The sequence below is a fragment of the Medicago sativa genome, chromosome 8 (genome assembly GCF_051527215.1).
Source record: "Medicago sativa cultivar Bolivia chromosome 8, Bolivia_mono, whole genome shotgun sequence".
Lineage (NCBI taxonomy): Eukaryota > Viridiplantae > Streptophyta > Magnoliopsida > Fabales > Fabaceae > Medicago > Medicago sativa.
Window position 1 is genome coordinate 38,256,950 of NC_140756.1, and position 12,263 is coordinate 38,269,212.

Consider the following 12,263-nt stretch of genomic DNA (forward strand, 5'->3'; position numbering starts at 1 on the left):
TCAGGGTCACTTAGCTCACCAACCAAGCTAAGGAATTATTTTCTATTGTTCATCGTTTTGTTTAGTAGATAGTTATACAATTTAGGGTTGTTGCATTACCTCAACAGCAACCTCCCACTTCTAGTGAAGAATATATTTCAGCTGCTAAAACTAAACTGAGAGAAATAATAGAAATATATGCACGTATCTGCATGTCTGCGCGCTTGCGCATGTGTGAGCAATGGCAATACGTCAAAAGATAGATGCTGATTATGAGTTTGTCAAAGACAATTATTACCTATTTTCTATTATTTTGATAATGTTTTCAACAACTTATCTTGTAATGAGAATGATTGGATTTCTTTCAACTCTAACAGAAACCAATAAATGCAATCTCACGTGCATAAGGAGTAACGAAGGAAACCGGTTTATTTCAATCTCTGCAGGGGCAGAAAGTTAATTTTTTTAAGTGCACAAAACAACCAAATGAGAGAAAAATCTATAAAAAGCGAGAACATAACAACAAAAAGGAAAGAGTAAAATTAAAGTACCTAAAGGGGAAAGAAACCAGTCAAAGCATCACCTTCTCATCAAAGTATCACTCTGCATCATCTTCAACATGTGAACTCAAACTCAACCAAACCACCATCCATAAAATAAGAATTTTTTTTACAAAATTCATAAATCAAAAAGGAAAACCGAAAATGATGAAAGAGATGGTTTTTCAGCAACTACCTTTCATAATCAATGCCGGTTTCTGTCACGGCCGACATGCACAACGGCGACCTGCTCCTCCAATCCACCAAAAGATGCAATATCCTGTTTAATCAATAATTTCACAAATAGAAATGGGTCATCAACAGTTTTTGAATTCCTGTTTAATCACACCATGACATTCGTACCACCGTTGGAATTATCGGCGATTCAAAAACACATTACTTACAAATAACCAAAACTTAAATTAAACAAATGCTCTTACTTTGATTTCAACCTCCAATTTGGAAATTCATAAACTGCAAAATCAGCAAACTCACAATAATCATATGAATAACCATTATCTTGATTTTGAAAGAAGTCTATAAAAGCTAATGAAAGTTATTTTAAACAGCAAATGAATTGAAAAGGAAGAAAAAATTGGGTAACCTTCTGAATTGAACATCCATTGATTTCTCCACCTAATCGAACCACTAATTTCTCTTCTCAATCAAACAACCACCTCCTGCCGAAGTTGTTGGTGGTGCGGCCGGTGATTTGTAACAGAGACGGGAGAAGTGATGGAGGTTGACCAGATGATTTGGAGGAGGCGATGGGTAGAAGAGGATTTTGTAGAGAGATCAAGGAAGGGAAGAAGAAGGTAGGGAGGAAAGCGTGTTCTTCTTGTTACACACAGAGGAGAGGGTGAGAGGGGGCTTAGGTTTCTAGGGAGAAATTTGAAGATGAATTGGGGGGAGGGGAAGAATAAGCTGTCGTATGGGAGAGAAAGAGAGGGAGAGAGAGTTTGGGTTTGTGAAGAGAAAAATGAAAATGAATTGGGAGAAGAGGAAGAAGAACATGTTATTCTGTTCTGTATTGAAACCAAACATACCCTTTATTATGAAACCGAACCTTTACTCCTATTGGCTAATTGACATTGCCGACCAAACACACCCCAAGGATTGAATAGTCAACACATAATTGGCCAATTGAGTACTCTGTAGACTCTGCCCATGGCTTTGCATTTTGGCTCCAAAAGAAGGGCAATTTCAGTAAATAAACCCAAGGTAATCTAGGGTTTTTGCTAGGGCTTGCTAGCAATTTGGTATTGAATTTGTATAGTAAGATTTACTAGACTTTCGACCCGTGCGACACATGGGTCTTATCGGCCATAATAAAGACAATAAGTGATTTTTGACCCGTGTGATGTACAGGTCTATCAATAAACACAAATGACAATAAATCTAACAAACATTTACTAAAATGAATCTTATTTCTAGATGAATAAAAAACTACTTTTTTAAAGTGTGAAAATACATATTTTTAACTATATTAAAAAAACTATTTATAAATGGAGAAGTGAATGTTGACCTCAACAAACATGGTATTCATTAACAATAAGTTTAACACATAACCCATTTCAATTTCGACACTCCCTTCATTCAAACATGAGAATTTGTAAAATTAATGATAAATTTAAAGGTATTGCAGTACAAATATACAACACTTCTTATCATGTTTCTAAAAACCTTAAGCTACCAAAGATATGGAATGAAGGGATTAGTTTCAATAGTTATTTAACCTGAATACAACATATTGCAATCGACACATAAAAGCCTCATTTGTTGTCTACTATGAAGCAAGCCACATCAAATTGCAAGTCGTATGATGCATATATGCCCAAATCTCAATTGCACCATTTTACATTATTCAAATAGATGTAAATGAATAGGCATCAGCTACTACCATCAAAATATGGCTGCAAAGGAAAGAAGCTAAAATGAAGAAAAGGTAATTGAAGAAAAGTAATATTCAAAATGTTTTTCAGCATAGTTATGAAAACATATTGAAAGAGAAATAACACCTTTCGCAAAGTATAATGTATCCCAATAAAATCAGGCAAGCATGTTCCTCCTCAATTCCCGCATATCCATCACCTTCCTCGACCCCTGAACCAAAACCAAATCAAATCATTATGAAAATCAAAACTCACAAAAATAGCAATAAACAAATGTGAAATTTATGGGTGGTTAATGCAAAGATGGATATTGGATACTACTGCAGCCAACAATTGAGCAGAAGGAGGTGCGCTGTCGGATCTCAGATCTTCGATTATCTACTTGGGGTGGAGGATCTTGAACTATGGCGGGAGAGAAGGTAGGTTGCAGCGGTGAAATTGGGTTGTAAACAGAGGAGTTGTATAATATTCATTGTAATTCTGTATTAGAAATATGTTTTGAGATATGATATGCAGAGCTAGTACATCACACTGCCTTAAGCCAAATCAGCCATCACACTTATAAATGCTCAAAAACAAAATTGGCACACCAGTCCAAATATATTCAGTGTGACCATGACACTAAACCAAGACATCAGAACACCATAGACTAAACATTCATCTAAACATACAATCCTAAACATACATCTAAACATGCATATTCTAGCTATGTACCTAAAGTGATGTGTGTGCATGTGTCGGTGCTTGTGTCGGTGTACATCATTAGAGTCCATTGTCCTTATTACATCATTGGCCTAGATACATTCTATGGTCTTGCAAGAATTTAAATTGCATAAGAAAAAGGAAAAAAAAATATTACAATATTTCCTAAACTTTACACTCTAATTTTTGCATGAAATTAAATTGCGAGAAGATAAAGGTGAATATGAGATGAGATGGGGATGCTTTATGAAATGATGAACAAAATGGTTAGTAGCATAGTATGTAATATGGTAAGAAGATGTAAGCAAGTAAACATCACAAAATTTCAAGATACACCAAAACAAAGGCAAAACATACCTAAAACTTGACCACAAAAGCAAAGCCAACACATAACTCCTAACCCTCATATTTCAATCAATTTTTAAAGGTTCCATTTCAATTTTAACCATGAGGATTAGAGAGAAGCATTAAACTAAGCAATTATGAAGCATTTTAGGCCTATTTTACACTTTAATTCCACATAGAATTATTCACATGACTTATAACGCAAGAAATTAACAAATCACACTCCAAAACAGTAAAGAACAACTCTAAATCAGGGGTATACACATTGCAAATTCTCACACCAAGGATCAATCTACCATAGCAAGACTTTAGGATCAAAATCATGCAAAATTTTCACAAGAAATTAACAAAAGGTAACATAAAATCACAAGAAAACTCCACATATATTTTTTCCAATTTTAACATGCAACAATTATCACAAAAATACCACAAAACTATCAAGAAATATGTATGAAAATTTTTGGAGTTTTTTAGAGAATTTTTAGACACAAACACATGTAAAATTTCACAATTTTTAACAAAAAAATGGTAAACTTTTAACAAGAAAATACTACATATTTTTTAACCAAGATTTAGCACATAAAAACACCAAAAAAATGTCAAGAAAATGATCAAGAACACATAGAAAATTTTTAGGATTTTTTTTATGGAAAGATTAAACAGACAGGGGTGCAATTAGCAAGAAATCAGTAGAACATGCAAGAAAGGGGGGGGGGGGGGGGGGGGGCATATAGCAGCCAGAGATTCAAACATACAGACCGGGCTTCAGGAAAACGAAAATGGGCTGTAAGAGGCTGGGTATGGGTTATGGAGCAAGATCCATGGGTCGAACCGGTCCAAACCCAGGCCTATATAAGCCCATAAACCGGTTCCCTACCCATTTTCACTTTGCTTCCTCTCTCTAAGCCTATCTCTCTCTAAACTCTCTCTGCAAGGACGCTGGAGAATGAAGAACGATCTTCATCTTCTCCGGTGAGGTCGTACCTTCCGGCACGGTGGCCGGTGGTGGCGCCGCCGTGCCAGAGTTCCAAAAATGCTCCGAATCCAAAAAAAATTACGGCTTTAGATATCCTTTTTCTTCTAGAACTCGAATCCAGACTTAATATCTTCGAAACACATCGCAAAGAGTCTAGATCTAAGATTAACCACAACACCAAGGGAAAATTGAATTACCTCTGCTCTTAATTGGAATTCGGTCTGTTGAGTTGATGATGGATTTTGAACCTCCTCCTCTTGCTAACGCCTTCAGGTTGGTCTCTTCCTTTCAATCTAGAAACGTGCACTTCTTCTAGGTGTTAAATTCGATTCTTCTTTCCTTTCTTTCTCCCAATCTGATTCAATTCGGTTCCAGCTTCAATGTTACCGTTGTGACTGAGAACAGTGACGGAAACGGTTGTTTACTGAGGATTTGCACAAATTTGTGGTTGTTTGAAGGTTGTATGGACCGATTGTGATTCCTGAAACCAAGAGAGGATGGATCGTTGTTGATGTTGCGAGGAAGATGACGATGATGAATTGGTCGTGGATTGGAGGTTGATGATGAAGATTGGGGGCGGTTTAGGGTGGTTAGGGTGGTTGAATGGTGGTTGGAGGCAGTTGGGAGGGTTGGTTACGGTGGAGAAATGGTTGGTTAGGGTGGTGAAGTGGTGGTGGAAAGCTAGTTGTTACGGTGGAGGGGGAAAGAAAAGAGAGAGAAAGTTGGTTAGAGGTGATGTGGTGATGTGGCAGAAAATGAGTGGGAAAATGAGAAGAATGAATAGTGTGTGTGACTTGGCTTGTGATGACTGGATTTATAGCTGACAAGTGTAAGTGCTGGACGAATCAGGAGCTGCCACGTGGCCTAACTTTGTAACAAACTTTTTGTGGACTATTGAGAAATTGACATGTGGCCTGGACTTGTGACTTGGACAAAAGAGGATTAATCTGCAATTAACTAAACTAAAGGGATTAAACTGCAATTTTAACAAAAAAAGGACTTAAGATGAAAATTAAAATAAAATGAATTAAAATTGGTAACCGGAAAATAACGTAAAGTGAAACGATTAAAATTGACAAAACGGACTAAAACGAACCAATGGCTTAAATGAGGTACTTTAAAGTAACCTCTCTCTGCCGAAATTTCGTGTGAAATGACCAAAATGCCCCTGAGGCTAAAACGACTAAAAATGACTCAGATGCAAATTTTAAAATGGATTTTTAACAAGGAATTAGAGCAAGACCTTATACAAACAAAGTTAAAAGACTCAGAGACAATTTTGGAGAGTTTAAACAGAGTTTTGACACATGAAAAGACTAAAATGCCCCTAGAGGCAAAACTGACTCAAAATGACTTCAAATGCAATTTTTGAAATGGATTTTGACATAGAATGAAACAGAGGCTTATTCAAACCAAATGAAAAGACTCAAACAAAATTTTAAAAGACTGAAAGAAATTTTAAGATAGGAAATGACTAAAATGCCCCTAGGGGCTAAACTGACTAAAAAAATGACTCAACTGATATTTTTGAAATGAATTTTGACATGAGATTGAAACAAGGACTTATACAAACCAATTTAAAAGACTTAAACACTTTTCAAGGATTAAAATGAGTTGAATGCAGGAAATGACTAAAATACCCTTTTTCATGAATTTTGCAAACAATATTGAAATAAAATGCAGAGAAAGATGCAATTGATCAGAGACATATCAAATGACTTGAAATACAAGAAAAGAAGAATTGAGTTAGTATTTTTAGGTCCAAAATTAGGGTATAACAGCTGCCCCTATTTAAGTTTCTTTGTCCGGAGAGTCAAGAGACGAAGTCTTAGAGTTGACGGGACGAAGATACTTAAATATTAACATTTGCACTGCTTTTGGACATAAAAATACGTTTTTAGATTTTCAAAAACATGAATGTCATGCAACATTTTGATTATGAATGCAAGACAAACGACTGGAGTCCATGGAACATGTCATGTCACTGGGGATTCAGATGGACATTGACAGGGTGGACAAACCAGGGGATAGAAAAAGGGTACAAGCTATTCTTTGGATCGAACTAGCCACTTGACCAAAGAATACAAAACAAGAGATAGGTGCAAGCTGTTCTTGGGATCGAACTTGGCACTTGACCGGAAACATAGACATATAGGCAGATACAAGTTGTTCTTTGGATCGAACTTGACACTTGATTGAAGATGCAAACAGATAGGCAGACAAAAACTGTTCTTTGGATCGAACTGGCTGCTTGGCTGAAGATATAGGCAGAAGGGTAGATACAAACTGTTCTTTGGATCGAACTTGCCGTTGGATCATCACCATATCATGTGGGTAGGTGCGAACTGTTCTTTAGATCGAACTTGTCGTTTGACCGATAACAAAGCATAAGCTGGGTACAAACTGTTCTTTGGATTGAACTTGTCGTTTGTCCGGAAGTATAGGTATATAAGCAGGTACAAGTTGTTCTTTGGATCGAACTTGGTACTTGACCAGTAACAAGATACAAATTGGAAGCCTGATTTGACAAGATACCAATTGAGGGTAAATTGTCATTGACTTGATTTGAGGGTAGACATGACCATTTTTGTTGGCCCAAAAACAAATTGAGAGTGAATTGACATTGATTTGAATTGAATTGAAAGTTGACATTGAAAGAGGGATTGAAAGTTGAGATTGATTAGAGACATAGACATAGACATTGGATTGGAGAGTTGCAATTGACACTGAGATTGGATTGGAATTGATTTGAAAATTGAAATTGACATTGACATTGAGATTGGATTGAAATTGAGTTGAAAATTGAAATTGACATTGACATTGAGATTGGATTGAAATTTGAGATTGCTTCGAATTGAGATTGAATTGAATTGAAATTGGAAATTGCTTCGAATTGACATTGAATTGAAATTGAAATTGAGATTGCTTCGAATTGAGATTGAATTTGAATTGAAATTGAGAGTTGAGATTGCATCGAATTTGACAGTTGAAATGATTGGATTTGACAGTTGGAATTGAAATTGAAATTGAAATTGAGTTTGACAGTTGCAATTTGGATTGAGTTGAAATTGAAGTTGGATTGAAAGTTGGATCTTGAAATTGAGTTTGACAGTTGAGATTTGGATATGCAACATGTATGTATGGTATAACAATATTATTTAATGTATGAGCACATAAAATGCATGATTATGCATGTATGAATGCTTGAAATGCATGACTGGTTTGTAATTTGGCAGAGAAGTTTCGTAGAGATAGACAAAACATTGGAAGTTTGGGCACGTAGTGGCTCGTGCTGCAACATATTCACAGGGGAAAACTTCTTTGGAGATACCGTCGTTGAGAGACGTATCGAAACCATGGCTGAAGGCAATAAAACTTGTAAAGGAGGGACCCTTGGAAAGTTCTTGGATACAGGTCGCCGTTGTTAGGCGTGTCAGTGTTGGGTAGACATTGGGTGTTCGCATCTGTGGTCAATGCTTTTCAATATTTTTCATTCTTTCATTCTTCAATCACATTTTTGCCTGAACCACCCTTTCGGGTTTTCGATTCACCGGGGAGTAAGATTCTTTTCACTGCCCCATTTTTGCCTGAATTGCCTTCATAGGTTGTCAATCAGCGGGGTGCTCATTTTTGCCTAAGCCGCCCTTTCGGGTTTTCAACTTAGCGAGCTTTTCATTTTCATTTTTCAATTTTCTCATTTTTCATTCTGTTTTTTCATTCTTGCCATTGACCACAGATCATCCTGGGGAGTAACCTGCTTGTAACATGTATTGAAATAGACATTGACACTCATTTATTCATGCATGTTCCATTGAAATGTACCCTATTGCTCAGGTTTGCTTTCAAAATAGACAGAAAAGATTTTTCGTTTTCAAAAGATGTTTGTTTCAGATATTGACATTATCAATTAGAAAGGAAATATTTTGTATATAGCACTGAAAGTAGAAAGAAAAATAGAGTTTCAAACAATAGCACAGGCTCAAATTGATGTAGAAGAGTGAAAGTCAGCCAAAGGCATGACTTCACGGGTTTACAAAGCTTGGAAAATGGTAATTTTATTGGTTGGTGATACATTGAACACGATGACCGCTACATTTCATAGAAACTTTGAATTCACAAGTACAGAAGCCTCTGATGAAGATGATCATTGACAGTTGCAGATGCCCCAGGGGGTGATGGTGATTTGCCAGATATAGTTACTTGTCTTTTATCAACCTCATTTTTGCATGAACCGCCCTTTCGGGTTTTCGGCTCATCGAGGCGCTCATTCTTGCCTGAGTTGCGTACAATCTCAGCGAACTTTTTCATATTCATTTTTTTTTGTCCCTAACTTTTGCCTGGACCGACCTTTCGGGTTTTCGATCCACCGGGAAGCGCATTTTTGCCTAGGCCGCCCTTTCGGGTTTTCGACCTACCACGCTGTTCTTTTCTTTCTAGACAAAGTATTTCTTGACTATATCGGCATTAACAGAATTTGGGAGTTCAACACCATCCATGTGTGTAAGAATCAAAGCATCACCAGAGAAAGCCTTCTTGACGACATAAGGACCTTCATAGTTAGGTGTCCACTTGCTCCTTGGATCGGGTTGCTGGCCTATCCTTCTTTTCAATACAAGTTCGCCTTCCTTGAATTCTCGAGGTCGGACTTTCTTGTCAAAAGCATTCTTCATTCGTACTTGATACAACTTTCCATGAGCCATAGCATTCATACGTTTCTCTTCAATCAGATTCAATTGATCATACCGACTTTGACAACATTCAGCCTCAGTTAACTCTGCTTCCATGATCACTCGAAGAGATGGAATTTCCACTTCCAGAGGGAGAACTGCTTCCATACCATATACCAAAGAGAAAGGGGTTGCCCCGGTTGAACTGCGCACCGTAGTACGATAACCATGCAAAGCAAAAGGTAGCATCTCATGCCAGTCTTTGTAAGTGGTGACCAACTTCTGAACAATCTTCTTGATGTTCTTGTTAGCGGCCTCAACTGCACCATGCATCTGAGGTCTATAAGGAGAAGAGTTGTGATGTTCAATTTTGAATTCTTCACATAAAGCTTGCATCATACTATTGTTCAGATTGGAACCATTGTCAGTGATGATCTTGTTGGGAACACCATATCGACAGATGATGTTATTCTTGATAAACTTGACAACCACTTGCTTGGTCACATTTGCATAGGAGGCAGCTTCAACCCACGTGGTGAAATAATCAATTGCCACTAGAATGAAACGATGTCCATTGGAAGCCTTCGGTTCAATTCTTCCGATCATGTCAATGCCCCACATAGAGAAAGGCCATGGGGAAGATATAACATTGAGAGCGTGTGGAGGCACATGAATCTTGTCAGAATAAATTTGACATTTGTGGCATCTTTTAGCATGTTTGTGGCAGTCACGCTCCATAGTTATCCAGTAATAGCCGGCTCTTAACAGTTTTCTTGACATAGTGTGGCCCGAAGCATGGGTCCCAAAGGTACCGTCATGTACATCATGCATTAATTTCTCAGCTTCTTGTTTGTCAACACATCTCAACAAGACCATGTCATAGTTCCTCTTGTATAGGATTTCTCCGTCCAGAAGGAATTTACTAGCCCATCGTCTCAAGGTCTTTTTATCCCTGTTGGAAGCACCAGGTGGATATTCACGATTTTGCAAGAATTGTTTGATGTTGTAATACCAAGGCCTTTTATCATTCACATCTTCATCAGCCTGATCCGGCATATTTTCAATAGTAAACACATGAGCGGGTCTATCAAGACGTTGTACTTTGATTACAGGCACATCATTCCAGTGATTGACACGAAACATGGAAGACAAAGTAGCGAGAGCATCAGCCATCTGGTTTTCATCCCGGGGGATATGGTGCAGCTCAACCTTTGTAAAGTATGTCAACAGACGTCTTGCATAGTCACGGTAAGGGATCAGCTTCTCATGATGAGTCTCCCATTCACCTTTTATCTGATTAATAACAAGCGCAGAATCTCCATAGATGTCAAGGTGCTTAATCCTCAGGTCAAGGGCTTCTTCAATGCCCAAGATGCATGCTTCATATTCAGCTATGTTGTTTGTGCATTCAAAAGTTATTCGAGCAGTGAAAGGAATGTGGTGCCCCTGTGGAGTTACAATGATGGCTCCAATTCCTTTACCATAAGTGTTAACAGCACCATCAAACACCAATCCCCATTTGCTATTGGGATCCGGCCCTTCATTGATCAGTGGTTCTTCACAGTCTTTTGCTTTCAGATACATAATCTCTTCATCAGGGAAATCAAACTTAATTGGCTGGTAATCATCAAGAGGTTGACAAGCAAGATGCTCAGCAAGGACGCTTCCCTTGATTGCTTTCTGAGCTTTGTACACAATATCATATTCAGACAACAACATTTGCCAACGTGCAATCTTTCCAGTAACAGCAGGCTTCTCAAAGATGTACTTGATTGGATCCATTCAGGATATCAACCAAGTTGTATGATTTACCATATAATGACGCAGGCGTTTGGCAGCCCAAGCTAAAGCACAACAAGTCTTTTCAAGCATTGTATACCGAGTCTCACAGTCGGTGAATTTCTTGCTCAGATAGTAGATAGCATGCTCTTTCTTTCCAGTCTCGTCTTGTTGACCGAGAACACAACCCACAGAATCATCCAACACTGATAGATACATAATCAAAGGCCTTCCTTCCACTGGCGGGACAAGGATAGGTGGTCCAACAGGTATTCTTTAATGCTATCAAAAGCTTCCTGACATTCATCATTCCATACAACAGGCTGATTCTTTCTGAGCAATTTGAAAATTGGTCCACAAGTAGTGGTCATGTGAGATATAAATCTTGAAATGTAATTCAGACGTCCGAGGAAACCTCTGACTTGCTTCTCAGTTTGAGGGGCCGGCATCTCTCTGATGGCTCGGACTTTGTCAGGGTTAACTTCAATGCCTCTTTGACTGACAATGAAGCCTAGCAACTTTCCAGATCTTACACCAAATGTGCACTTGTTAGGATTCAATCGCAGCTTGTACTTTCTCAATCTTTCGAACATCTTTTTCAAATACACAACATGCTGCTCTTCATCACTTGACTTTACAATCATATCATCAACATATACTTCGATTTCTTTGTGGATCATATCATGAAATAGAGTTGTCATACCTCTTTGATAGGTAGCACCAGCATTTATCAAGCCAAACGACATCACTTTATAACAGAACGTTCCCCACGGAGTGATGAAGGACGTCTTTTCTCTATCTTCAAGAGACATCCGTATCTGGTTATAACCAGAGAAACCATCCATCAAGGAGAACACTTTGGATTGAGCAGTACTGTCAACAAGCACATCAATATGAGGCAATGGGAAGTTATCTTTTGGACTGGCTTTGTTCAGATCTCTGTAATCAACACACATTCGAACTTTCCCATCTTTCTTTGGTACTGGTACGATGTTGGCAATCCACTGAGGGTATTCAGCTGTCATGAGGAAACCCGCGTCAATTTGCTTTTGTACTTCAGCCTTGATCTTAAGAGCCATGTCTGGACGAGACCTTCTCAATTTCTGTTTGACAGGAGGGCATTCAGGTCTTGTCGGTATCCGATGTTCCACAATCTTGGGATCTAGACCCGACATATCTTCATAGGACCATGCAAAGACATCTGGATAGTCATGGAGAAGCTGAGTGATCTTCTTTTTCACTTCTGGCTCAAGTGCAGCACCAATCTTGATCTCTCGCTTGTTTTCTTCAGTACCCAGGTTGATGAGTTCAATCTCTTCCTGGTGAGGCTGAATGGCTCTTCTTTCTTGCTCAAGCAGTCGAGTGATCTCATACGGTATCTCTT

The 12,263-nt window shown here is 38.2% G+C and overlaps 1 long non-coding RNA gene across 1 annotated transcript; it reads right to left on the reverse strand.

Annotated features, from left to right (window-relative positions):
• Window positions 1-364: 364 nt before the first annotated feature.
• LOC146898955 (uncharacterized) lies at window positions 365-1,650 on the reverse strand. The gene is made up of 3 exons (XR_015022322.1): window positions 959-1,650; window positions 531-798; window positions 365-419 (listed from the first exon to the last, which is right to left on the reverse strand). It is a non-coding gene; the product is annotated as an uncharacterized LOC146898955 (long non-coding RNA).
• Between the last annotated feature and the right edge of the window lie 10,613 nt (window positions 1,651-12,263).